The 27,498-nt window shown below is 49.7% G+C and overlaps 1 protein-coding gene across 2 annotated transcripts in view; it reads right to left on the bottom strand.

The window, feature by feature from the left end:
• Positions 1-27,267, bottom strand: part of LOC144828333 (casein kinase II subunit alpha-like) — a 213,553-nt gene extending 186,286 nt beyond the window's left edge. Inside the window, exon 1 of one of the 2 annotated variants that reach the window (XM_078686446.1) lies at positions 26,825-27,267. The gene's annotated coding sequence lies outside the window, so the exon portion shown is untranslated. The remainder of the gene's footprint in view (positions 1-26,824) is intronic. The other variant, XM_078686445.1, reaches the window with a different exon arrangement.
• Between the last annotated feature and the right edge of the window lie 231 nt (positions 27,268-27,498).

Genomic DNA, 27,498 nt, shown 5'->3' with positions numbered 1-27,498 from the left:
TGCTACTGCAGCCTGCGTAAGGTGGTGCATGCACCCCTTACTTCGATATAGGTTCACTATATCTATTCTAAATCACTTCACATATAAACCTATCAGTCACCCCTAAGGCAGGCCTTATCAATCCTGAAGGCAGGGTGCTGCGTTTTATGTGAGAGGGTGCCTCTGCATGAGCAGAGCCCTTCTGCAGCCTTCGGAACTTATTTTCCGGGATTGTTTATGATGTAGCCAACAAATATATATTTAAGTGCATTATAACCTCGCGGTAAATGCTAACTTTAAAATAGGTTCTTAAAAACATGTTGTGTTTGGTGTCAAACACCGTGGAATCATACCTCCACACCAGTAACTGTTGTGGGAGGTATGATTTCACCCTTCTAGAGGGACTTATGTGAAACACTGGTACACCTGGTACCAGCTTTCTCGACCTGGGCATCACAAAATGGATGCTGCCAGCCACAGGCACGAGTCTTCCCTACTGCTGCTGAGCCAAGCTCGAGCAGGGGAAGGCTTGACAATAAGTTTTCTGTCACAGGGAGGTGTGACCACCTCCCAGACAGGATTTTGTGTATTGGGGATGGGTGGGTGCACTAAGAGTGTTTGAAGGCTGCACTGGGGGCACATTTGGTGTCCCTTGTACATACTCCAGTTCAAACCGGTTGCAGGAGCCATTTGCTCCTGCTCTGGCACGAAACTGGACAAAGGACATGGGTGTAGCCACTGGGGACCCTCCCATAGGTGGGTCCCCAGACTATGTCCAACTCCTTCCCTGGGTATAAAGTAGGAACCTTGACTACAGGACTTCAGATTTTACCTTGACTAAACTCTGCTACATAAACCAAGTAATTCGACGATCCATACACTACGCTGGATGACTGAAGAATCTCCCTTGGAGTAAAGGAGTTACTCCCCTGCAAGGCAAGCACCTTTAACGCACTGGTTTGCATCTCCCGAGCTCCTGAGGACTCGAGAGATTTCTGCAACACAGGAGGTGGGTTCCAGAGGTTGATCTGACCTCTCAGCAATTCGAAGACCCGTATCCCACGTGGGGACCGTGCAACCCGAACCCATGTGCACTCTGTACTTTTGCAGTAGCATATGCTTTTTGGCGATCCCTGAAGCTGTGCTTTGGGTTACGTGTATTCCTAGCACTATTTCCACCGAAGATTTCCGGCCTCATTCCACGAGTGTTCCGTGGGCTGGTATTTCGTGATTCAGCTCGAGATCACTTTGCGATCCTTGGTACATTGGCCTGTGGGTCCCTGACCCACAGGCCAATGAAGGTAACTGACTTTCATTGGGTTTTCCTGGTTGCTCCAGACGTGCCCTGACTCTCCATTGCTTGGAGAGTCCCCAGTACCTTGCTGGTCCTCACCGTAGCTTGTTTCCTTTGCCCGCGTGGGTTGTAGTTGCCAAGGCTTGTTGGTGTTCGATCCGGACACTGACCCCCCCCCCCCAGCACTCAACATCCTTCGTGGGACAGCTCATCTCCTGACTTTTGTCATTGTCGACGCCTCCTGGTGCCCGTGGCTGCAGAGTCAAGCATCCTATCTTTTCACCTGAAGCACCCGACATCGATGGGCATTTGTCTACTGAGCCCCTGGTCACCCTGAAGTGACCCAGACTCTGTCCCTCTGCTTTCAGGTTCTTCTCACCTCAGATCCAGGCTTGGATTCCACCAGATACTTTTCATCTTCCCGGCAGCAGCACTTTTTCGCATCACGCCATTGAAGACGAGGAAGGTTCCCAACATCACTTGACCCTTATGCACCCGGCTCCCCTGGGATAGGTAACACGGGTATCTTGGTACTCTCAAGGGTGCTGGCCTTAGAACCTTCTATGTTCCAAAGGGTTTTCTTAAAGTCCTCTCCGAAGTGTCCTTAAACTCTAAAATTCCAACCGCGACTTTCCCATAGGATTGTATGGAGCTCGCGCCGGTTTTCTCACACTGCACCCGTTCTCCGTGGGTCCACTGTGTCACTCCTTTGGGAGGTTCCTTGGGGTCCCAGCGATTCTACGTGCTCTAGGCCATGTGCCTAGTTAAGTCGTGGTTGGTATACCACTTTCTTAGAATATGTTTTGGTCTCGCCCTGGAGCTCGCTGTGTATTGTGCTATTTACTGTCGTTCTAGTGATTTAATATTGTGTGCTTTGTGCTCTAATCTCATAAAGAGGTTAGTAGAGAGTGTTTAGTAATAAATACATATATTTTATATATCTCTTGTGTGGTTCCCCTTTCATTTGGTCATTCAGGAGGTTCTGTTCTGGTAAAACAAGCTGCTTTACATTCCTTTGAGACCTAGCCTGAAGGCTGCTCTCCATAGCTACCACTAGGATAGCTTTCTATAAAAGCTGTCTTTAACCTAATCATCAATAAGGATTGTTTGGACTGGCACACGGTACCCACTTTAATTAGCGGTCAGTATATACCAGGCCAACTTCTCACAATCTGCATCAGCAAGAAAGGTATGAAAACTTTTTAGAGGTTTGGATCACACAGAAAAAAAAGTTCTCTTTAGGAGTTGTTGAACTGGAGCCAGTTTTGGGTTATCTATTGTTGAGTCCCTGCAAACTGTCAACTTTTCCAATGCACTGGTCTATCATTTCATGTACAACTGGGAGATGAATTTGGAGGCAGCTCTCTTAGGAGAGTCGGAAGACGCATCTCATACATTATCAAATAAGAACAGCACTGGGGAGCCTCCCGGCACCAGCCATGCCACCCTAAAGTTTACACATGATTTCACCCTGACTGGAGCCAGTGGAAAACCTCTTGATGTGGATGGACGAACTTCTTAAAAGCCACTGTTGGACAAATGTCAGCAGCGGTGATAGGCAATAGTTATGTGTGTCTGAAAGCCTATCATGCACTGCAAGAAGAATGGTCTTTACCACATGGTTCGGACACAGCCAAAGTTAAAAGGTAACAAATCAGATGAGTGTTTATAGTCAACCCAACCTCCTACTGCACACACTTGGAGCTCACGTTAGGATAGCCTATTTGGGCTGCTAGAATGGCCTGGGTCCAAATGAGGTTGATTATCATATTTTAGATAGGATGCATCAAGCCCATTATCACTGATGGTATTTGCACAGACGTCCTCCTTATATACCCTGCTAAGGCAGAACTTGGCAAAGAGGTGGACTACTTGAGTTTAGCTCACGTTTTATAAATCATGGCACGTTACTGGACTAAAGAAAGAAAAGGGGCGGGCTATGTTTCGATTGACAGTTTTCAGGTCTGCCACTGGCTTAAACAAAGGTTGTCCTTTATGAAAACTCTCCTTTTAAAGTATTTGGTTAGATTGTTGCATGACTGTATGATATTTTAAGTAACGGTGCCTCATTGTGGTGGATTTCAGTGTCCTGTACTGACAGAATGCCTTGCAGTTCCATGCATTGTTATATGCAATCAGATTTCCTTTACATGGGTTTGATGTCGTGATTATGATACAGAGGAACGTGCGATCCTTGTTCAAGGCTAAATAGGTGCTACGGTGTTAAAACCAAAGTGAAGCGTGAAGCTCATGATTTAATTTTAGAAGCTCATCAGGGCGGCTCAGAAACAGAAGCCAAGATTCGGGATGAATACAAAGTACTGGAGAAATATAAAACCAGTGTGAGGTTACGGAGGTAGCTAAATCACTGAGCCTGTGCCCAAACAGGAGTACACAGTTGATGAACCAGACTATTATCACAAGACTATGCATGGGAATAAACGAAGATCTGCTTTGGAAGCCAGGGCAGGCTAGTTATCAGAAGATAAATGTTATGTAGGTGCTGGACAACTTCTTATTCTTGGTTGCCAACCAACTATGGATGGCAAAGTGTATGCAGTCTCAAGAAATGGATACAGAGCATTCCACCACTACATCTGAGCACCTACAATACCTCAATGGTAGAGACTCTAGAGCCGGGTTAAGCAAGCTCTGGGCATTGATGGAGCCCTGGAAACTATGGAATATATAGTGGTTCTAGGAGAGGAATAGCAACACACTAATACCAGTTGGCTTTAGTAGAGAAAACGATGTTACAAAGAGCAGTACTTGCTGCAACCTATGCACTGATGACATTCTGGACTAGCGCGGTCTGGTGAGTCACATCATCACGTTTAGCCTAAACCGAGATACTGGCAAATGGTTGATACAGGGAAAAAATCCATAAGGAGAGACCAGTTTTCGTCTCTAGGATTTTCCCGATATTTGTTAACTGCACTTCTCAAGAGACCACAAGCAATTTGCTTCCCCTGCTTCAATATCATCCTCTCAGCCCTATATAAAGAACTTCCGAGTCCAAGACTGTTCATACCTTCTGCACCCCTCCATCAGTAGACCCTCTCTCCAAAATAGGGAATTGATTACATTTATAACTACTACTTTAATCTCATAGAAAATAGTACTATAAACAGAAATGAAAATGTATTATCACCTATAGCGTTAAGAAAGAGTCTAAAAGTAATACAAATTCTATAAAACAGTAAAAACTGAAGGAGTTATAGAGGAAGAAGAGGAACTAGAGCTAGCAAAACCCAGAAATAATTTAACTCTGGCAAATCAGGAAACGATAATAGGAAGTGCCTATTTCTGAAGCGGTGTCAAACCGAAGCAGATAAGACAGTAAGAGAGACCTGGTAACGCCAAGTTCCGTCCACAGCATCACAGCTGTAGAGAACGCAAGGCTGCAAAACTGATGGCCAAAATGTAGGGGTGTCCATCAACTGGAAAGCTTTCCTCCATGCCTTCCTGGGGCCTACAAATCCCCAATCAAATGGACAAGTCCAGAAAGATAAAGTGCCTAGAAGATCACACGTTTCTTACAATAACCACTGCACATTTTACCATCGAAAGATTTCCTTCAGAACCCACAGGGTGGCACACTTAAGGAGTAGAATAACATTAATTCTATAACCAATATGTATAATAAAAAAAATATCTATGTACTCGGAAAAAAAGGAATGAGTTTGTGTGAAATAGAAAACAAGCATTTACAATGCAATAGGTCTCGCAGCATTAAAGTTTGAGTTATTGGCATTGTGTATAACAATGCGGTGCATACAATTTTAGCAAACTTTGAATTGGTGAGCAGTGAGCGTGTGTGCAAGAGTATGCTGTTTTTGAAAGCAGTGTGGTAGAGTGTGCAAGAATGTGGGTTACCTGAGCAATGTGGATGATGCACCTCACGCACGGGGCTGCCGCAGTTATTATTCACACAGCTCCGATGGTGCACTTCACGCACGGGCTCACAGCTGTTATTATTCACACAGCTCTGATGATGCACCTTACGCACGGGGCTGACGCAGTTATTATTTACACAGCTTTGATTATGCACCTCAGGCACGGTCTCACAGCTGTTATTCACACAGCTCTGATGATGCACCTCAGGCACGTGCTCACAGGTGTTATTCACACAGCTCTGATGATGCACCTCGCGCACGGGGCTGACGCAGTTATCACACAGTTCTGTACCATCATCAGCGCCTTGATGCCTACGGGTTTAGTTGCGCTATCTATAAATCTCCATTAATAATAATAATAAGTTCTGATGCACCTTAGGCACGGGCTCACAGCTGTTATTATTCACACAGCTCTGATGATGCACCTCCGGCACGGGCTCACAGCTATTATTCACACAGCTCTAATGATGCACCTCACGCACGGGCTTACAGCTGTTATTATTCACACAGCTCTGATGATGCACCTCACGCACGGGCTCACAGTTGTTATTCACACAGCTCTAATGATGCACCTCACGCACGGGCTCACAGCTGTTCTTATTCACATAGCTCTGATGATGCACCTCACGCACGGGGCTGACGCAGTTATCATTCACACAGCTCTTATGATGCACCTCAGGCACAGGGCTGACGCAGTTATTATTTACACAGCTCTGATGATGCACCTTAGGCACGGGCTCACAGCTGTTATTATTCACACAGCTCTGATGACGCACGGGGCTGACGCAGTTATTGACACAGCTCTTATGATGCACCTCAGGCACAGGGCTGACACAGTTATTTACACAGCTCTGATGATGCACCTTAGGCACGGGCTCACAGCTGTTATTATTCACACAGCTCCGATGATGTACCTCACGCACGAGGCTGACGCAGTTATTATTTACACAGCTCTGATGATGCACCTCAGGCACGGGTTCACAGCTGTTATTCACACAGCTCTGATGCACCTCACGCATGGGGCTGACGCAGTTATTTACACAGCTCTGATGATGCACCTCAGGCACGGGTTCACAGCTGTTATTCACACAGCTCTGATGCACCTCACGCATGGGGCTGACGCAGTTATTTACACAGCTCTGATGCACCTTAGGCACGGGCTCACAACTGTTATTATTCACACAGCTCTGATGATGCACCTCACGCACGGGCTCACAGCTGTTACGGTGTTTCCTTCTTTTTACTGGGGGCAACCTGGCTGGATAAATGAAGTGAAGTTTCTCAATGTAAAGACTTTGCTGCCTCAGCTGCATGTTTAAGTCTAAGCTCGGGAGTAAGCTCGGGAGAGGATCCATGCAGTACAGGCCAGACCCCACTTCACTCTCACGGGCTCTCTTCCACCTGTTGCCCCGCAGCAGGAGCCCTCGGGAAGCATCACACGGGTCGTGAGGAGAGTTCAGCCCACAACGTACAAAGTGTTCAGCAGTCGGAAAAAGATGTCCCCCTATCAGGCTGTTCAGGGGCCAAACCAGTAATAACGAGCAACACCTTCGGGTAAAGTTCGCACTATACAAATTCGCATTACATAAATAATAATAAAAAAAACGATCGCTATTGTAAAAAAAAGGTAAAACCCATACCAGATATGCGACCCCAGGGTGAGAGAGCAGAATGAGCGGAAGCAGGAATAGACGTGCGCGTGCACTGCCGAAACCTGCCGTGGGGCGGGGCTTCCGTTTCTGCTGGAAGCCCGCGCCCACGGAGTGCCCGGCCAGAGGAGCAGTGGTGACGCGGGCTCCCATGCCCGAGGTAGAGCGCCGCGGTAGCAGCTGAAGTCCGCAGTGAGGTGAGTGGGGCTTAGTTGAAGTGGGGGGTGGTGGCGGGGGAGGGGGTGTTTCTCTGTGCGCTGGTGTGTGTGTGTGCGCTCGTGTGTGTGTGCGCGCGCTCTTGTGTGTGCGCGGCAGGGGGGGTGGGTGTCTCTGTGCGCTCATGTGTATGCGTGCGTGTATGTGCGCTAGTGTGTGTGCGTATGTGTATGTCTCTGCGTGTGTGCAAACAAAATGAAAGCTGGCAACACTGTCGCTCTAACCGCGCACTCCCAGAGCCATCTGGACAGCAGGTAAAACGAAACTTAAACAAAGTGAAAGCACTGTCTCTCTAAGCACGCATTGGAAGGGAACCATAAGCTGCTCAATGGAACGCGCGTTCGCATGAGCGTGGCAACACTGTCGCTCTAACCGCACACTCCCAGAGCCATCTGGACAGCAGTAAAAACGAAACTTAAACAAAGTGAAAGCACTGTCTCTCTAAGCACGCATTGGAAGGGAACCATAAGCTGCTCAATGGAACGCGCGTGCCCCGCTCAATTCCGACTCTTTCACTTGTCTCCTGGAAAGCAGAGTCGTTAACAATAGGTCTCTGGCGAGACCGCGGTTAACGCCACGAGACCTAACTAGAGAAAAAAAAATAAGAGAACATGAGCAAAGCCAATAGGGCTAGTTTGCAACGAGTCCAGAGTGAAACATAAAAAAAGCACCTGGAGCAGAGTTTAATAATAACAAAAAAGCAATTATGTTCTGTATACAATACATTTATGATAAAGAATTTCATCCAGGATGATGAATCCGAGTACTTATGAGATGGTAAAATGAACCCTCATGCTTTGCAATGTAAACACTCCATAGGAGGTGGATGATGCACTACCGCCAATAGCATGCAGGGAGAGAAAGGATACTCTGGAAAGAGCCAAAGCCCACTCTATGGGAACTGAAAGAACTGCTAACAATAGATCTGCACACAGTCTGCACTATCCAGCTAGACCAACAAAGGACTGGAGCTTTGCTTGGGTGAGTAAGGTACCAAATTTAGAAAAGGTCAACTTGTGACTAGATGAAACCCTGGGATCAAATCAGTCCACCCAATTATCACTGTCGACTTAACACAACGTGTCACACTACTAAAGAGCCCAAGAAAAGCCAAAGCAGAGGTTGAAAGAAACCAGGATGGCAAATCCAGGACAGAGCAACACTTGCAATGCGTAGATGCCAGATACTGTCTGACTGTTTCATCCACTCAACTATTATGTCAAGTCCATGGTCATAAATTCTGTTGTGGAAAATTACTGTGAAAGTCTTGTCCAAGTGGAAGATGGTCCATTCCCCCTCCCTTCCAAGGCTTCCCCCCTCCTGCATGCAGGAACCCCGAGACCACTTGGCAATCAGAGAGTAAAGAACACCATGATTGGCTCTTTTTGGCCAGCTGGTACGTATGATATGTTTACCGCCTTACCCAATGTACCCTGTTTGTAAGCCACCTGTAGTGATTTCTCCGCAGGATCCTCCGATACTTGGCCTCACTAGGATGGTCGTGACATCAGAAAATCTTTCATTAAACAACTGAAATTAAAGAGGCGCTGCAGGGTCCTCTTGGGAAAGGACAGCAGCATCAGCCAGTGTGATGGAGCTGATACCCTTAGACAGGGAGATCAATAGCCAATCAATGCATGCCCTTGATTTCAGCTGGGAGCCACTCAACATCCAAAAAGACTAGTATCCCTTTAAGTAACAGCCGTCAAGCGTTGCCCATCAATTTTTTAACATATTTTTTAATGAATTCTGTTGATTAAAGCTGTATTTACCTGATCCTGTGGAAGCATGGGTACAACACTTTTTCCAATAATATAAAATAAAAGCGCTGTGGTTGCATACTTGGATGTGTAAATGAATACAACAGTTGTGTAATAAACTTGCAGGTTCTATAAGTTAATCTCTCTTTCTGGAGTAAGCTCCATCAATGGTCATACACGGATCCTGTACATGTCCACCTGAACCATCTCTGACTAGGAGGGCCGGGTACCACTCCAGCAGCATCACGAGTGTACACTGCGTAGACGCGGCTTTACAGTGTCACTCTCTGATGATGGGCTTGTGCTCCTATGCTTGAGGGTGACAACATCCCATATGAGCAGGTGGAGTGTTAGGAAGTGTTTGGGCACCCTATTTTATACATTTATTTTACATTTTTTTAAACACTCCTCTCCAAAACGGAAATGTGGTGCTGTACAATAATGAAAAAAAGAAATGAAGAATGAGCAAAACCATCATAAAATACTGGCGGCCTAACTACTGATGGGCGAACATGTGATCCCTCATGTAGCGCTGCTTGGCGATTTACTGGCCCCGACCTCTTTGCATCTGTATCATCCTCTGCAGCCAACTATCCATTAAACAACAAGTAAAAGCGGGCGCCTCCTCCTGCTTCCACACCCTGTGCAGACTCTTCAGGTGGATCTCAATCAGCACCAGAAAGACCGTCACACAGGTCCTCGTCACCAATTTCCACCCAGCTCTTCAAAAGACTCCAGATCATGCAGAACACTGCAGCCAGACTCATCATGGACCTCCCCAAACAGGCCCACATCACCCCACCTCAGAAACCTCCACTGGCTCCCCATCCAGAAGAATGCCCATCTAAGATCCTCATGCATGCCTACAAAGCCCTACACGATCAAGGACCATCCTACATCAACCATCGACTGAACTGCCAATTGCCCACGAGACACGCATGCTCCACCTCACTCGCACACCCTACCTCTGTCACGCTCCTCCTATATTGCCGCCAAGCCCTGGAACGACCTGCCCCTCCACCTCCAAACAGCACCCTCCCAGGTGGACTTCAGAGAGTGACTCAAGACCTGGCCATACGACAGAGACAGGGTTCTCTCAGCACCCAAGCACCACTAGGGGTGACCGTGCTGTTCTATACAAATACAGATTGATTGATTTCCATCCCTAGGAGAAGCACAGAAAGCAACCTAGATCCTCTGGAAGAGAAGAATGGCAAGACACCTTGCTGGCGCCAAGACAGGCAACTGCCTCTGCCCAATTCAACCGGATTCAGTTCAATGCCTTCACCACGTCTACCCAACAAGTAAAAAGATCTGAGAGATCCAAAGTAGGACCTCCTGGGCATGCCTGCGATGCGGAAAATGTGTGGATGGCTTAAAAAAACATGACTTGGCTCTGCCGGGAAACGGCCACTACAACGAGGCCGTTTCAACGAAGACCTTAACCACGCATGCATTACAACGCATGCGTGGTTACAACGACAGCCTTTACCACGCATACGTTTACTACGAAGTACGTAGTAAAGGCATGTGTGGTAAAGGGTACAAATAAAAAAAGGGGGGTTGGGGGGGCTTGCCCCCCCAAAAAAACCACTAACCTTTAGAGGAGATGTGCAGGAAATCGGCGGCGCAGGGGAAGGAAACGGCCGTTTCTTTTTTTCTACGTATGACGTCACCACGGAAAAAACGTGGAGAAGGAAAAGCATGAAAATAGTATTCCGTAGTAACGCATGCGTGGTAAAGGCATGCGTTACAACGGAGTTCGTTTTAAGATCATACAACCGGCTCTGCCATGCTATATAGACATGTTGGCAGGGTGTTGCCTATTCCTTTTAAGAGGCGATGAGTTGGTCAGTGACCCACCTAACATGATCGAGCTCAACGTCCTATTAGACGTAGATTTACAGAGATGCTCTCGGGCATATAGGTCTCATTGTAGCCAAGAGGGGTACTGCAAATAGACTGCCAGTTACAGAGCAACCACACCCCACCCTTTCCTATGTATGACCCTTAAGATCCTAGTATGCCAAGGGACTCTCAATAGGGGCACCTTAAGGGGAGGAGATACGGGTAGGGCTGCAGGGGTAGTAGTGTCCCCACTTTCTCATGGCACATCTCTCAGTGCCAATGGTAATTGTATTTACATGCTAGAACGACCACGTATGGGTAAAGGTACCGGCTTTGTGGTTCTTACAAGAACATTTCAATACGGCTATTCATTAAAACATTACATTGTAAAACTAACAAAAAACAAATCCAATGCGGTTGCAGGTTGGGTGCCAGGAGAAAGTCTTTGGTGCTCAGCAGCGCTATCTGCACATTTAGTGCTCATTACTATGGCCGAGTGTGAAGGAGGGAGTGTGGAAGGTTTCCGAGGAAGGCTACCTGGTGTGTGGTGAGGAACCAAGATCACGTGAGGGGGCAGTTGGCACCACTGGGCCTTTCGGTGGGGAGGGGGCGGGAGGGAGGAGAGATAAGAGGTGCCTGGGAGTGGAGAAGGGGCATGGCAAAAGTCTTGGAAAGTGTATGATGGAAAGTGGGGCACCTGGAATAGGGACGTTTGCCAGCGGCGTGGGGGGCTCTAAGAAGGGGCTAGCCAGGAAAGGATAGCTGGAAGGGAGGCCGTGAGCAACCCAGGACACCTGAGGGAAGAGGGGGTCCGGGTGGAGAGAGCACATGGTACCTTACCGCAGAAAACGCCTGGTGATAGAGGCTTGGGAGAAGGTAGAGTACGTAAGAAGAGCGGAGAAGGCAGAATGGGGGGGTGTAGGCAGAGCACTGGGGAGCTGGGAGACAGAACTGTTCAGGGAGGAAGGCGCATTGTACAGGGTACCAGTTTGGAGGATGGGAGCAGCAGGGAAATACGGATTGCAGGGTACCAATTTGGGGGGTGGGAGTAGCAGGGGAATGAGGGTTGCAGGGTACCAATTTGGGGGGTGGGAGCAGTAGGGGAATGGGCGCTGCATGGTACCTATTTGGAGGGTGAGAATAGCAGGGGAATGAGGGGTGCAGGATACCAGTTTGGAGGGTGAGAACAGCAGGGGAATGAGGGTTGCAGGGTACCAATTTGGGGGGGGGGGGGATAGCAGGGGAATGAGGGGTGCAGGGTACCAATTTGGGGGGTGGGAGTAGCAGAGGAATGAGGGTTGCAGGGTACCAATTTGGGGGTGGGAGTAGTAGGGGAATGGGCGTTGCAGGGTACCTATTTGGAGGGTGAGAGTAGCAGGGGAATGAGTGTTGCAGGGTACCTATTTGGAGGGTGAGAATAGCAGGGGAATGAGGGGTGCAGGGTTGTGGGAGAGGTGTGGCGCCGCGGCCAGGGCGACTGACGCTGGAATCTGGGAACCACGGTTTGATCCCCGGCTCCGGCGGCAGGTTAGCCCAGCACCATGTGACTCTGGGCAATAGCTCGCTTAATCATCCCGACGGCCCCCAGCGCCTAGAGACCCTTACGGGTGATTGTGCGCTTTACAAATGTGGACTTTACTTTACTTTACCAGTTTGGAGGGTGAGAATAGCAGAGGAATGAGGGTTGCAGGGTACCAGTTTGAGGGTGGGAGTAGCAGGGAAATGAGGATTGCAGGGTACCAATTTTGGGGGTAGGAGGGGAATGAGGATTGCAGGGTACCAATTTTGGGGGTAGGAGGGGAATGAGGATTGCAGGGTACCAATTTTGGGGGTAGGAGGGGAATGAGGGTTGCAGGGTACCAGTTTGGAGGTTGAGAGTAGCAGGGGAATGAGGATTGCAGGGAACCAATTTTGGGGTGGGAGTACCAGGGGAATGAGGATTGCAGGGTACCACGTGGGAGTAGCAGGGGAAGGGGTGCAGGGTACCAGTTTGGAGGGTGGTAGTAGCAGGGGAAGGAGTGGTGCAGGGTACCAGTTTAGAGGGTGGGAGTAGCAGGGGAAGGAGTGGTGCAGGGTACCAGTTTAGAGGGTGGGGGCAGCAGGGGGAGGAGTGGTGCAAGGTACCAGTTTAGAGGGTGGGAGTAGCAGGGGAAGGAGTGGTGCAGGGTACCAGTTTAGAGGGTGGGGGCAGCAGGGGGAGGAGTGGTGCAAGGTACCAGTTTGAGGGTGGGAGTAGCAGGGGAAGGGGGTGCAGGGTACCAGTTTAGAGGGTGGGACAGGATGGTGCAGGGTGCCAGTTTGGAGGGAAGGTGTAGCAGTAGAAGGGGGGGGAGTTCAGGGTACTAGTTTGGAGGGGGAGAGTAGCAGGGTGAGGGATGCAAATTACCAGTTTGGGGAGAGAGAGAAGCATCGGAAGGAAAGGTAAGCAGTAGCAGTTTTGAGGATAGGTGCATCAAGAAAGAAGTGGTGCAGAGTATCAGTTTGCAGGGATGGTTGGAATTCAGGCTAGAGTTCCCTCTAGGCTGCACGCTTGCCTCCCCCACCCCCTTCTCTCTCTCTCGTCATAGATGTTGCACTACAGCGGTTCGGAGAGCCTCCCGTAACGCTCCTCCCTGTGCAGCATAAGTAAATGTAAACATGCTGCCCCTTGAAAGAAATTCAGCAGGATCATGCATTGCAAATTCTATTACAGGACCGGAGGCTTCGGATTATGCTTACTCTTTCTTTACTGTAAAATTCACAGCAGCCAATAAACACACAAATAGTATAGAAAAAACTACATTGTCCATAATGCTTTGCATCCACCACGCCTACTTTGCCCTCATAAGAGCCCTGGGAACAGTCCCATCTTCCTCTTTCTTTGCTGCTCACAACAAGAGATAAGTACCCTACACAATAATACTTGTTTACATAACTTGGTTCATGTTTATTGGTCATTAGCGCGCTGAGCTTCACATTATATGCTTGAAAGGAATATATTTGTTTGACTTTATTTGGGGTTAATTCTCGTAATTTGTCAGACCAATAACCTCTAACGTATCAAATGCTTAGCCGCGTCGCGTTTACTCGTTATTGGGATGCATAATTTTATTGTTGTTGCCCGGTTTTCTCACTGTTAATTATTGAGGAGTTTTCTTTGTTTATTCACGCTGTCTTCAGCGTTTTTTTCTGCGGGCGCTCTCGCGCTGTGTGCCGGAGCTCTGCTCCGATCCTTTATTCCATTGAGTAGTGAAGCGCTGGACAGCGCGGTAGGTACCGGGCGGCTATGTAGACCGATTTCATCGGTCGCGCTTTGGCGCTGATGCACGCAGGGCTTCCTAATCGCCCGGGGCGCCGCAAGAGCCTCCGGCCGACGTGCGCAGCGCGCACACGCCCCCATTGGGCTGTTTTTGGTTCTTTTGGGCGCGCGTTGGGCTCCGCCCAAAACAACCGGATTCGGCCCGTTTTGGTGATTTTCACCGTGTTTTCTTGCCTGGATGCTGGTGGTGTTGGACGCCTAACTGGCTGTGACAGCAGTGCCCTACAGGAGTGTGCACACGCTCCATATATACTTTAAATTCGGATCCTATGCCTTTCTGGGCTGCAAAAACCTGAGTACAGCTTTGCTGAGGGGGTCTTGGTACTTCTTTCGACTGGATAAAAATGTTGGTGTTCATTTGGGCTGACCCCCCCTTTACTCCTCCGGGATTGCCTTCCTCATTGAACTTTAATTGATCATTTCATTGACCCACTGTAGTGCTATTATGGAGGAGTGGGTGCAATATGATGAGGATGTGGAGGATTGATTTTATGAGGAACAGCCTGAGACTGTTATTAAAGACAAGATTGTGGAGGCTCTGGACGAGTCTGTCCAATCCTCGGTAAACAGGGCAATTGAGAGTGCAGTACCCACAACTGTGCAACAAGCATTGGCAGCTGCTCTTAAGCCAATAACAAAGCAGCTTGAAAGTTTTGCAAAGCGTCATGGGTTCACCAAGGATAAATCTAGCAAGGTTACTCCACCAGCTACTGAGTCAGTAAAGGAAAGTCAATGGCCGCACGCTAGTGCCTTAAGTTCCCTTCCCCCTGCATCTGGCGTGGATCATGCGTATGCTTCCAGTGGTAAAGCAAAGAGCAAGCAGAAGGTCTATGTTGACACGGACACTACCAATACTGATACTGACACCATCAATACCAACGAGGAGGCCCCTCCCAAGAAAAAGACAAAGAGAGTTGCCTCTTCCAGTCCAGTGGCTCCGGCTAATACACCTTTTACTTTCAACGGGAGTGAGATTGTTCACCCAAGGTCATCTGATTGGGCTCCGGCGCCAGAGGTCGCGGAGTATCTACAAGAGAACATTAGGAAAGGATTCGAAAAGAAGGTACGGAACAGACTTAGGTCAGAATGTCCTCGATCCGATCTACCCCATAAGGTCGCTGACACCCCAGAGATAGATGTTAGTTTGCTTACGTTCTTAAAGAAATTCACCAAAGATCCGAAGAAAGGGATCGACCGCGCTTGGCGTGGTTGTCAAGACAAGCTAATTGACGTTGTTGGCCCGCTCGGAAAGATTCTGGAGATGGTCTTAGCGGCCAAAGAAACCAACATCCCGATATCCTTGCAGGTTGGACACAAAGAGCCATTTGCTTGCTAGGCAATGCCAATTGGGCAATCTCCACAGAACGACGCAAGTCCTTACTCATGAGTATGGACACGAACCTTACACATCTAGCGGAAGCGGAACCAGGGCCCCTGGCCGAGGGCAACCTCTTTGGTGATCCCTTTGTGAAGGATGTGTCTAAGTACGTCGGCACCTTCACCTCGCTTGATAAAGCACAGTCAGGAATCAAACATGTTTTCCAGCAGGGCCTTTTTAACAGGGCCGGGTGAGGCAGGGGACGCTCGCCAAGCCGCTTCTCCAATCAGGGTCCCCCCAGAGGTGACTACGGTCGTGGTAGAGGAGAGTGGGACTCGACAAGAGGAGGCACCTTTTATCCCACTCGATGCCGCTTTAACAGACGGCAGGTTCCAAGGTGGTGGCAATAGAGCTGGTTTCCACGCCCAGAATTCCTCTTGTGAGCGTAACGGTGTTAGAACTGGCTATTTCTGGTAGGCTAAGGCTGACGCCAAAGCCAGGCAGAAACCACCATTCTAGTCAGGGCAAGGAAGTCACACGCCAAGATAACCCCTGCTCACCCCCTTGGTAGCTTGGCACGAGCAGTAAGGCTAAACTCGGAGGCAATGTGTAAAGCATTTGCGCCAGCACACAACAGCAACAACATCCTAGGCACACCACAAAAGGAACTCCACACAAGGTTATATGAAAATAACTTCTGTATTGTCAAAACACATCAGATAGAAATCACACATGTACATTGTGCCAACTGGCACGGGCAATATTCACAAGGGATTATTTACAAGACAGGGCCACATGGGCCACTGTCAGAATCAACACTTTTAGAAATACTGTCAGAAATTAGAATAAAGGGATATAAAAACACTGTAGCACAAAGTAACAGTTATAAATCACAACCAGTATCTACTGGTAACAGGTAAGTACCACCTACGCAACCCTAACCACCTTAGGAGAATGTCACGCAGGGAACTAGGACCTCACTAGGACCACCTGTACTAAAAAGAACAACCACCTAAGTATCACACAGCATTGAGGGGTATAAGCACAACACATTACACATGATGCATGAAAACACATTCAGCGGTGTAGTAAAGGGAAACACATGATGCATAAACCTACACATTCAGCGGTGTTAAGATCAAAGCACATGATGCATCACAAACACATTCAGAGGTGCAGCGCTAGGAGACACACGACGCCTCAAACATTCAGAGGTGCAGCGCAGGGAAAGAAAGACACAACTCAATAGCGCAAAGACACATGATGCCTAAAACATTCAGAGGTGCAAGGAAAAACCACACAATTGCGCAAAACCTTACATAAGCCACCACCTGTGGCAGTCCCTAGGCCAACTGGCCTTGTTGGGGCTAGGACGCCCTGTGTCTCAATGTCAGGGGCCTAAACGGTGCAGGTGCCCACTACTTGCTGGGCACCTGTGGACAATCCCAAGCGCCTAAACGGTGCAGCTGCCCACTAATTGCTGGGCAGCTGGGAGTTAACAAAAACGGTGACAAGGGGCTCTCACTAGCCCCTCTGGGCAAAACTGCGCCCAATCGTTGGAGCCACATAGGCTCTGGGCATATCACATGCCCCAAACGCTGGAGCCTTGAAGGGCTCAAAACAAATGCCACCGAGCCTCTCTGGGCTCTAAACTGCAAATGCCCCCAGAGCCTCTCTCAGACGCTCAGTGAGTAAAAAAATGCCCATGAGCCTCTCTCAACATATCTGGCGCCTTGAGCCTCTCTGGGCTCGGGAAGCAACTGCTGGGCCTTGGAGCACCTTGGCTCCTAAAACCAATATGGTCCCGTCGTTGGGAGTCCCACTCGGGGGACTCCAAGTCACTACATGCCCCCGGAGCCTCGTAGGCTCCCAAGATCCAAATGTGGCCCCTTCAGTGGAGCGGCCCCCTATCAGGCGAGGGCCGCTCCTCAAGAACTAATCCGGGCGCGCTCCCCGCACTCCCCAGGACTCTCCCTGGGCTCCTCTTGGTGCTCTCTCCTCCCCCGCCTTCCTCCCCGGCAGCGCCACTCACCAGCTGCCTCTCCGGGGCGGGGGTTCGCACCACGCTTCACCCGGTCCCCCATCTCGGGACCGGGACTTCGGAAGGGGGAGCCCTCGTGGCTCCAGGCTCACTCTTCTTCTCTCGGGACTCCCTCTCGGTCACGGGAGCCCCGCAGCGGCCGCCGCCATCTTTCCCTCCTCAGCCGGCCGGACTGACCAATCAGAGCGCGGCAGCAGGCGTGACTTCCTCCGAGAACCGGAAGTCCCGCCCCACATCAGGCACTACGGTGCCTGACTTCCTGGTTGCGGCGGTGATTAAAAGTGGCAAAATGAGAGGTGGGCACCCTCGGTTGGCAAAATAATAATAGAAAAGGGGCGAGCACCCGCTAGACAATTACATAAATGGGGCGGCACCCATGAATAAAAATAATTAAATAGGGGGACCGGGTGGGCACCGGCACTCGCACATAAAGCGCTAAAGGCCAATCCACAGCGCTCCTAGCGCTAGAACAGCAACCAAAGCGCTTCAGGCTATAATAAGCCCTGGCAAAAGCAAGACAAAGTTATCTGAAAGGAAATGCAGCTTCTCCATGCTGCCAAAGGTCCCAGAGATTCCAAGGGGCAAAGCAAAGTCCCCCCCAATCAGCCCAGGCAAGGCAGAGGGGTCCCCCAGGCAAGGCAGAGGGGTCCCCCAGAAGTCCAGGAAAGTCCATCAGGTGTCCAGGGGCTGGGCAGGGCCCAGGGATTCCCCTGGGCCCAAGCAGCAGCACGCCCCTGGCAGATTCAAGTCCAAAAACAAGAACATTTTGGAAGGGGACACAGCCCCTTCTTATACAGAGAAAAGTCTTTGAAGTCTTTGTGCAGGCAGTGTGAGAACCAGCTAGAACTGGTTATAGGGAACTCTCTTCAGTGTCAGGGACAGAGGTGACAGTCGCCCAGCGGGGAGGTGGAGCCAGCATTGTGGTCAGGCAGGCACAGCACTTCACTATCAGGTGCTATCTCCTCCCACTTCCCTGGCAACAGATGCTGCCTTTCATCCACGGGCTGACTCAGACAACCTCCTGGGGCTCCCCAGCCCCTGTCATCCTCAAACCAGACAGTCAATCCACAAGCAGGCCCAGGCACTCCTGGGCCAGGCTCACCAGCCAATCACACGGCAGCCACAAATCACACGAATATGCCAACTTCTAAAAGTGGCACTTCTAGACTAGACACAATCATGCCGCATACACCATTACGCAGCATTCAATCTCACGAATTTGCACATATCAAACTCGACCCTGCACTCCCCACACATCACGAACTACCATGGGCATACATATTCCCCATTCATTCCTATGGGAGGGCAGGTCACTCACCACACATACACAGAGAGCTCATGCACTTTACACTGTACCACAGTGAAAAAGTGCACAAAGGCCTAAAATCACCAACACCAGGTTCCAGAAACAGGCTAGGAAAAAGCAAAAAGTTTAGGGGTGAACCTGCCAAAAAGGGCCAGGTCCAACAAACGGATTGTTTTCTTTTACCATTTGGGGGTTGCACTCAGTTCTTCCTTCACAATTAGCGCCTCCTTACTCAGGACACGTGGGTCTTACAGACGGTTCAGGGATTTCGTCTAGAATTTTACGAAACACCCAGGCAAGACACACTTCCGAGGAATCTCCATTTTTCCCAACAAGAGAGAGTTTTTATAGACAGCTAAATAGAAGAATTGCTTCAAAAGCACGCCATAGCATTGTGCGTCAACAGTCCGCACGGGTTTTGCAGCAATATCTTTCTAGTTCAAAAGAAGGGTGGAGGTCACAGACTAGTTTTGAATTTGAGTGACTTCAATCATTTCCTAGTCTACAATCATTTCAAAATGGAGGGAATCCACCTGTTGGCGGATTTGTTACAGCAAGGAGATTGGCTGGTCAGACTAGATCTCAAGGATGCATACCTGTCCATTCCCATTTATCCTCCATATTGTCATTTCCTTCAGTTTCAATGGAACGGTCGGTGGTATGAGTATTTGGTCCTTCCTTTCGGGCTTTCCTCGGCTCCTTGGTGCTTCACCAAGGTGATGAAGCCGGTGGTAGCGCATGTCCGGGAGCAGGGAGTGCGCTTGATAATTTACCTGGACGACATACTGATCATGGCTCACAGTCCAGAGTTAGTGTCGTAACATCTGCAGATGACTATTTCGTTGTTACAGAACCTAGGGTTAGTGATCAATCATGCCAAATCGGATTTAAGCCCATCTCAGTCGACGGACTTTCTGGGCTTTGTGATAGATTCCCAGAACGCTCAGTTGACCCTTCCGAAGTCGAAACTGAAAGACCTGAAGAAGGAGATTGTGTCAATTCTCAGCAAACAGATGGTTTCACTCAGGACGATCGCCAGAGTAGTGGGGTAATTGGCGTCGTCCATTCAGGCAATTTTTCCAGGGCCCCTTCACTACAGGGCGTTACAGAGACTCAAGATACAACATCTTCAGAAGGGTCCGGCTTATACGGACCTGGTTCCCCTTTCGCAGGAGGTGAGAGACGAGATGCGCTGGTGGCTGGGCCATGTAGAGGCGTGGAACGGAAGAGCCATTTTTGGCACTCAATCCAAAGTGGTCCTAGAATCCGACGCCAGCCATTGGGGTTGGGGAGCGCGCTGCTGTGGTGTTTCCACAGGCGGAAGGTGGTCTCCTCAGGAGTTAGCATTGCACATAAACTGTCTAGAGCTCCTAGCAGGGTCGTTTGCAATCCGGACCCTGTCCCCCCGGCAGACCTCGTGTTGCATTCTTCTTCGGATTGACAATGTGTCTGCGGTGAGGTACAGAAACAAGTTGGGGGGACGAGATCGTCCATGCTAGTGGAAATAAACAAAGATTTTTGGCATTATTGCCTCAATCGTCAGATCACGATTATAGCAGAATACATACCGGGGACAGTCCAATGTCATAGCGGACTGGAACTCGAGAAATCTCAGGGATTACAGCGATTGGAAGCTTCTTCCCAGTGTATTCCAATGGTTGCAGGACCTGTGGGGTCCGTGTCGGATAGACTTGTTTGCATCCAGGCTGAACCGGCAACTTCCCAGTTTTTTCAGTTGGAGGTCGGATCCAGCAGCAACGGATGCATTTCTCCAGGATTGGTCGGGAGCAGTGAATTATGCATTCCCACCTTTCCTTCTCATTCCAAGAGTGACTTCTCACATTCTCAAGCAGAGAGCGGAGGTTATATTAGTGTCGCCTCTGTGGTGATCGCAGCCTTGGTGTCCGGTTATGTTGGGGATGAGCTGCGATCTCCCCAGGATGCTCCCTTGGTCGGAGTCTCTTCTCCAGGGTCCTCTCGGGGAGCAACACCCACTGATTCGGTCACAGCGACTTCGCCGATGGCATGGAGGCTTTCAGGCAACAGTGGGATTTGCCTGAAGTTTCGGGAACGGCTTCTGACTTCATCAAAAAAGCTTGGGCCCCGTCCACTAGGAAGCGATACTCCTCTGCCTGGAAAGGCTGGGTGGGTTGGTGCGTGGAACGGGACTTTGATCCCGTGGGGGCAGGACTTTCCCATATCGTGAATTTTCTTTCAGAAAAGGCCCATATCGTGAATTTTCTTTCAGAAAAGGCAGCTGGCGGTTTGGCCTATAGATCAGTGAATAATTTCCGGTCGGCCCTTTCCGTGGGTCATACCCAAATAGACGGGAAACCGATGGGTATGCACCCTATGATATGCAAACTTCTTAAGGGCATAAGAGTACCAAACCCTCCTAATCCAAAGTACTCTGGGTTATGGGATGTCTCATTGGTCATTAAGCTCTTCGATAGTTGGCCTACTAACGATCTTCTCGAGAAAACAATTATTTGCAAAGTTAGCTATGCTTTTATGCTTGTCGGCTTGCAGATGTTCATCGGATGTACGTGCGCTGGAGATTACAGGTAGAGTATTTACTCCGGAAGGAGTTTCCTTTACTATTACGGGACGTACGAAAACTCTATCCAGGCATGTTGAATATAATGCTTTTCCAAGTAATGCTAAACTATGTGTTGTCCACAGCTTGAAAACTTACGAGGAATGTACTCGTTCTCTGAGACCAGTGGGTGTCACCCAACTTTTGATTGCCACCCAACTTTTGATTGCTGTGCAAAAACCTTTCAAACCTGTGTCCACTGCGACTATTGCCAGATGGCTCAAATTTATCATGAAAGAAGCTGGTGTTGATATTCAACTGTTTGGTGCACACTTGGTGCGTGGTGCCATGGCATCAAAGTCATATATGCTGGGAGCTAACATCCAAGATATCATGCATTGTGCTGATTGGTCGCCTGAGTCGACATTCAAACAATTTTATTATAAGCCGGTGGGCAATATAACATCTGTTGTTTTTGATAAAGAGTTGAACTAGGATAATCCGAAGCCTCCGGTCCTGTAATAGAATCAAAAATTAGCTAGCATTCGCGCCAAGAATTTTCAATTCTATTAAGGACACGGAGGCGAGGATTATTATACCCGGCTATGTTTCAATGTATTGATAATGCTTACCCTCCCGTTGTTATGAAGCTTAATGCTGGTGCTAAATAGAAGTTACGGTTTGTTCATGTCTGTTTTTCCTAGGTGCTGATAAGAAGAATGAGTGGCAAGTTCTTCCGTTGAAGAACTGCGTTGGAACTGAGTTTCCTGTTAACTTCCATGTTGGAGGATGTTATAAGACTGTTGGTTAATGAACTTTTTTCTGCAAGTTCGAGCAAAGAAAGAGGAAGTTGGGACTGTTCCCAGGGCTCTTATGAGGGCAAAGGAGGCGTGGTGGATGCAAAGCATCATGGACAATGTAGTTTTTTCTATACTAATTGTGTGTTTATTGGCTGCTGTGATTTTTATAGTAAAGAAAGAGTAAGCATAATCCTCGCATCCATGTCCTTAATAGAATTGAAAATTCTTGGCGCGAATGCTAGCTAATTTTTGGTCCCCTGTGCACCGTTGCACCTATAGCTGCAAATACTAACAGTTGAAAGTTTCTTTGAAGCCCCATGTATCAGAGCATGCCCGCTGTCTTTTTATTATGCTCACAATTGTTGCCCGTCTTCACACGGGTAGTTGAAACTCATGCACATCTTCAATACCTACCACTTAAAATATCTGTCAGTTTCAGCGACTACAGGCCACTCACCGCTGCGTGGACAAATATGGGAGCTCGAATGGGGATTATTACGTTTTCCATATTAGTGTACCTATAATGCAGAATGTACTTCCTTTCATGAGAGGTAGGGTAGGGGTTGGCTGGCTCTCTGTAACAGGCCTAGCAGTGTAACATTCTCTAGGACACGATCAGTCTCCTCGAAAGCATGCAAGCTAGATATAGACCGTATCGAGAGAGGTGGTACAGCGGGTCACGAGACCATCCCATCTGTATGACCCTTACCCCTGCTTCTGCCGAGCGTTGTTCCGTCGACCCTTACTTCTGCTTCTGCCTGAGCATTGTTCTGCCTTTACTGGTGTATTACTTATCACCAGCTGAGGTATGCAATGTAAACAATGTTCCCCATGGCACACCTGGTCATGGGATTGGACCTGCGCAGGCGTGTGCATATTAAGGGATATACCATGCATGCAACGTAACGCCAATGTTAGTTGTTTTACTGGAAAAGCAGCACTTCAGAACATCCCTTTGAAAACTATTTGGTACTAAACGCATTCACTTAACTTTAATGCAGCTCCAAAATTGCTTCAAAACTTCCCAAATGCATCGCTCCAATCCAAACATTTTTCAGCATCTTAACAATTTTTCATTATGTTTACATATTTATCAGTCTTTCTACGCAGTTAACACAATATTGCGTAATAGCCAAGACGTTGAGATTTCATTTTGGTTGATGTGTCAAAAGTCATTGCTCAGACAAACCTGAGACATAGCAGGGTTGAAGCAAAAACGTCCACCTAAATACTTGAGCGAGACTTATTGCGATGGTCTTTGAGCCTTTAAAATACCCTGGATAGTGATGAAATGTACCCCGATTGTATTTACTTTGCCTGGCATAGCGCTTACATTGCTCATTGGCTCCCACTGTGGCGTTGGTTTCCTCTGTGTCACTGCTTGTTATTTTTTTTAATGTTTGCAACTCTTGCTCCTCCACTTGTTCAACCCTTCTCCAGCCAATGTCAACTGAAGACCCTTTTGCTGATTGGCTACACAAGGGTTACCTGATCGAGCTTGCTTGGCTCCCCAAGACACCCAATGACCCCATTTGGCTGGTCTTCTCAGAACGAACAGCCATGATAGCCAGGTAAAGCATAGAGAGCTCATGGGTGTCTTCTTATGGCATATTGCCTATTAGGGGCTCTACCTCGAACATATGCCCCCTCCACCTCAGTGCTTCCCTATGTCTTCACCCTACTACCACTAACCCATATCTTCCCATCTCTCTGATAGCAGGATTCCTAAGAATTAGTACTCTATGCACAATGAATGACCACATATAACCAGGGCCACTGGAATTATACGGCTGGGACAGGTCAAATTATGCCGCAAGGTTCACTAAATTATGCAGCAAGAAAAGGCAAGTTATACATGTAATGTGGAACATTACTTCATTATTTTCATATGTTAACACTTGTTAACATTGTCTGGGTAAAGGTTGCACCTCATTAGTACTGGTTTAACTCTCAAATAAGGCAATCAGCAACAGAAAGGTGACCAGTCAATCTTTGCAAAGAGCCTTACACTGTGCAGCAACATGCTAAGCTGCATTTTATTAACTTGTGAATAGTTTGAAATAGAAACAATGTTATTTGTTAACATCTACAGATTATGCAACAGATGATGTATTATGTGGTAAATCATTACGCAGCAGAAAATGGATTATATGGCAAATGTGTCAATTCTATCATTATGAGAAAAACACAGCGTCTGCACATTGCATAATTCCAGTGCCCTGCATATAACTACTCGTTACTTTTGATTCTGCACACAGTTGAGACAAGAGCACACAGAACCATGCTGGTGTCACACACTAGGAAAAATAATTAGAGGGAGCATTGGAGACGGGTACTGTGGAAGGTACTGGCAAGAGAGAAAAGGGTCCCTGGAAGGGCTTACTTATGAAATAGAAAGTGTGTATATAGGAGAAACTAAATGTAAGTTTCAGAGCGGGTAGGAGTACATTTGAGAGGAGAGGATGGGTATATGTATGATGGGAGAAGCAGGACTGAAGGGTAGGAGTACTGAGATGATGGGGGCTGAAGGTACAAGAAAGATCCCCTAGTGGAGGGAAAAGACTTGCACACGGAAGAGATTTTGAAATGGTGAAGTGACAGTAAGAGGACAAAGGTGGAACAGGGTGCCTGCGGAAGTACATCATGGTACAGCAAGCTATCCAGGAGTTAGGGGTGGGCACAGCAGGTAGGGGGGTTGGTACATAGGGATGCGGATCCAGCCGCCTGACCGAAGGCAATGAGAGTGACAAGAGGGAAGAGCGCCATCTGCAGATTCTTGAGAGGGTAGGTGAGATGAAGGGGGTAGCCACTATGAAGAGGGGTGGAGACAGTGTGCTGGGAAGGATGGGCAAGATACCTGGGGTAACAGGGTACTCGTGGAAGCAGACACCTGGATGATATGGGGACATTTAAGGGGTAGTCCTATGGTCACAGAGGCCCTAGGGATCCAGCTCCTGACCCAGGGCAGTGAGTGCGACACCCCATCTGCCCCTTTTCCAGACTTTTGAGGGTGTAAGTAAGATGAAGCAGGAAGAGCCAGAAGAGGGATAGGGACTGGAAAAAGGGAAATACCTGGGGTAGCACGGCCACAGCAGAATGCAGATACCTGGGAGAGCATGAACGGGCAGAGGAGGTGGTTCCGAGGCTGTAGGGCACCTAAGGATGCAGGTCTCAGCCCCTGAATGTGACAGCCCAACACCAGACTTTTGATGGGATAAGTCAGATGAAGCTGGTAGAGCCAGGAAAGGAGTGGGGACAGGGTACCCGAGCGGAAAGGAGGGAGATACCCGGGGAGGCAAAGTGTCAGTGGAAGCACAGTCCCAGAGTACAGTTGGAGATACAGACACCTGAGAGAGCTTGAATGGGCAGAGGAGTTAGTTCCAGGATTGCAGGGCATCTGAGGCTGCAGGACCGAAAGCAGTGAGTGTGACAGGAGGGCACTGCACAGTTTCCATATTCTAGAGGGAGTGTGCGTGATGAAGAGGGCAAAGGCTGGAGAGATGTGGGCACTGGGTGAATGGGAAAGAGGAGGGGGTACCTGGGGTGGCAGAGCACCTGAGGCTCCAGGACAGCGAGTGTGACGGGAGGGCAGAGCCTCATCTCCAGACTCTTGAGGGGGGTGAGAGATGAAGAGGGTAGAGGCAGGAGAGAGGTGGGCATTGGGTGTATATGAAGGAGGGATGAGGGGTACCTGGGGTTGCAGAGCACCTGCGGCTCCTGGGCAGCGAGTGTGAGGGCAGTAAGAGTGAGGGTAGCGCCTCATCTCCAGACTCTGGAGGGAGTGTGTGAGATGTAGAGGAAGGAGAGGTGGGCATAGGGTGTATATGAGGGAGGGGTGAAGGGTACCTGGGGCGGCAGGGCACCTGAGGCTCCAGGACAGTGAGTGTGACGGGAGGGCAGAGCCTCATCTCCAGACTCTTGAGGGGGGGTGTGAGATGAAGAGGGTAGAGGAAGAAGAGTTGGGCATAGGGTTTATATAAAGGAGGGGGTGGGGGGTGGAAGAGCACCTGGGGCTCCAGGACATGAGTGTGAGGGGAGTGAGGGTAGAGCCTCATCTCCAGATTTTTCAGGGGGTGTGACATGAAAGGATAGAGGTGGAGACAGAGTGCCTGGGAAGGATGAGGGGTACCTGGGGTGGCAGAGCACCTGAGGCTCCAGGACAGGGAGTGTGAGGGGAGGGCAGACAGAGAAAGGGGAGAGCCTCATCTCCAGACTCTTTAGGGGGGTGTGAGTTGAAGAGGGTAGAGGCAGGAGAGAGGTGGGCATCGGGTGTATATCAAAGAGAGGGGGTGAAGGGTACCTGGGGTGGCAGAGCACCTGAGGCTCCAGGACAGTGAGTGTGACGGGAGAGCAGAGCCTCATCTCCAGACTCTTGAGGGGGGTGAGAGATGAAGAGGGTAGAGGCAGGAGAGAGGTGGGCATCGGGTGTATATGAAAGAGAGGGGGTGAAGGGTACCTGGGGTGGCAGAGCACCTGAGGCTCCAGGACAGTGAGTGTGACGGGAGAGCAGTGCCTCATCTCCTGACTCGAGCGGGGTGAGAGATGAAGAGGGTAGAGGCAGGAGATGGGTGGACAGAGAGTGCCTGGGGAGGATGAGGGGTACCTGGGGTGGCAGAGCACCTGAGGCTCCTGGGCAGTGAGTGTAACAGGAGGGCAGAGCCTCATCTCCAGACTCTTGGTGGGGTGTGTGAGATGTAGAGGCAGGTTAGAGGTGGACACTGGGTGCCTGGGACGGATGAGGGGTACCTAGGGTGGCAGAGCACCTGAGGCTCCAGGACAGGGAGTGTGACGGGAGGGCAGAGCCCCACCTCCCCCTCTCCCTGGGCCTCCCCCTGCCCTCGCACACCCCGACCCCCCGCTCCCAGCCCTCCGGGGCTCAGTACCTCTCCGCCGGGGTCTGCTCGGGCCGCTCCCCGGCGCTGGCGGCTCCTCTCCCGGCGGCGGGCGGTGCTCGGGAAGGGGCGGCTGCGGGGGAGGAGGGAGGAGCGCGGCCTGCGCGGGCCGCCAGGAGGCGCTGCGGAGGAGCAAACGGTGCAGGCCGAGCTGGAGAAACGGGATGGGGCGAGAGCGCTTAAGCGGTTCTGAGGCCCGGAGCGGGCGGCGCCCGGAGCCCCGGGGACCTAAGGCCTCGGCGGGCTGGCCCCGCTGGCGGTGGCGTCTTCTCTGTCCCGAGCCGGCCGTCCTCCTGCGCTCCCCTGGCCGCGGTGCGCATCCCTGCGGGACGGAGCGAGCCTCTCCTCCCTTCGGCCCATGACCCGGGGTCTCGCTGCCCCCATACAGCCTGATATCGGGGTGTCCTCCTCTGCGCCCCCAACTTCCTGGAAAAGGCCTCTTTCTACGTCCATGGCGCAGGCCAAGTCGGCCATCTTGAAAGCTGGCAACGTTAACAGACCCATGTGGGAGTAATGAAGCCTTAGAGGAGGCGGCCATCTTTGGGAATACTGCCACACTGTTCAGCTGGGTCCATAGACATTAAGGAAGGACTCAGTTCCATAGACATAGAGGAGGGACTCGGCTCCAGTCTGCTGAAGTCCGTACTTCCCTGTTGACCCTATGC

The sequence above is a fragment of the Lissotriton helveticus genome, chromosome 4_1, assembly GCF_964261635.1.
Source record: "Lissotriton helveticus chromosome 4_1, aLisHel1.1, whole genome shotgun sequence".
In the NCBI taxonomy this organism is placed as follows: domain Eukaryota; kingdom Metazoa; phylum Chordata; class Amphibia; order Caudata; family Salamandridae; genus Lissotriton; species Lissotriton helveticus.
This window is presented reverse-complemented; position numbering and strand designations above follow the sequence as displayed.